The 1,466-nt window shown below is 44.1% G+C and overlaps 1 pseudogene; it reads left to right on the top strand.

Moving 5' to 3' along the window:
- Positions 1 to 993: 993 nt before the first annotated feature.
- LOC105742654 lies at positions 994 to 1,466 on the top strand (annotated as a pseudogene).

Genomic DNA, 1,466 nt, shown 5'->3' with positions numbered 1-1,466 from the left:
AGAAAAGAAAAAAAAGAAAAGATACAGGATTTCACTGAACAAAATTATAGGAATTCAACATTGGTGGTTATATTAAATATTGTTGACTTCAAATTAGTTGCTCAGATTACCAGATATAAACATGCAAAATTAGTAAAAAAATTAAAATGGAGAGAGAGAGAGAGAGAGAGAGAGAGAGAGAGAGAGAGAGATTTTTTTTTTTTTTGATCTTCTTTTGTGACTTTTTTTTTGGTGGGATGGGGATCGAACTCAGGCCCTTGAGCTTTCCAAGGAAGCGCTTATTCCACTGAGCCATCTCCCCAGTCTTTTTTTTTTTTTCTTGTTGAGACAGAACTTTGCTATACAGTTCAGGCTGGCCTTGAACTCACTGTGTGTCCCAGGCTGGCCTTGAACTCACAGTGATCTTCCTGCCTCAGTCTCCCGACTGCTGGGATTATAGGATGTGTTCCACTTTGGACTTCAATGAATTTTATATATGTAATCAGTCAGACTGAGATCAGGAACATCGCGGCATCTCAGAAGCCCCCTCAGATCCCCAGAGGGGACCCACACTGTGGCTTCTGTCACTACAGGCTGATTTTGCCTGTTCTAGAACTGCACCAGTGGAATAATGTAGCGTCTGCTTTCTTGTATTTAAACTCTTTCACTCAACATATGCCCACCATAGAACTGGCATCTAGAATATATAAAGAACTAAAAAAAATTAGACCCCCAAATTTAAAGGCCCAATCAAAAAAGTGGACAAGTGAAATAAACTGACACTTTTTTTTTTAAAGAGCAAAATATATTCATTAGGGGGAAAGAAAGCTCCTGTCTGAGAGAGGGACAGGAGGGGGGCCCCGAGTGGGTGGTCCCTGGACACTTCTTAGAAGAAGTCCAAATGGCCAATGAACCCATGAAAAATGTCCAACTCCTCTGGCTAAGAAATACAAATTAAAACCCCATTAAGATACCATCTTACTCTTCCTCGGCGCTGCCTACGGAGGAGGCAGCCATCTCCCTCTTGGCACCATGGCGGCCCTCAGACCCCTCGTGAAGCTCAAGATCGTCAAAAAGAGGACCAAGAAGTTCATTCGGCACCAGTCAGACCAATATGTCAAGATTAAGTGCAACTGGCGGAAACCCAGAGGCATCAACAACAGGGTGCGGAGGAGGTTCAAGGGCCAGATCTTGATGCCCAACATAGGTTATGGAAGTAACAAAAAGACAAAGCACATGCTGCCCAGGGGCTTCCGGAAGTTCCTGGTGCACAATGTTAAGGAGCTGGAGGTGCTGCTGATGTGCAACAAGTCTTACTGTGCAAAGATTGCTCACAACGTCTCCTCTAAGAACCGCAAGGCCATCGTGGAAAGAGCAGCTAGCCATCCGAGTCACCAATCCCAATGCCAGGCTGCGCGGTGAAGAAAACCAGTAGACGGCCTGTGTGCGTGTTTATTTGTGCTTCAGTAAAATCACAAAAAATGCAA

This window comes from Octodon degus, unplaced genomic scaffold, assembly GCF_000260255.1.
Source record: "Octodon degus isolate 3935 unplaced genomic scaffold, OctDeg1.0 scaffold00064, whole genome shotgun sequence".
NCBI classification, from domain to species: Eukaryota; Metazoa; Chordata; class Mammalia; order Rodentia; family Octodontidae; genus Octodon; species Octodon degus.
Note: the sequence above shows the minus strand (reverse complement) of the source record. Positions and strands in the feature narration are given on the sequence as shown.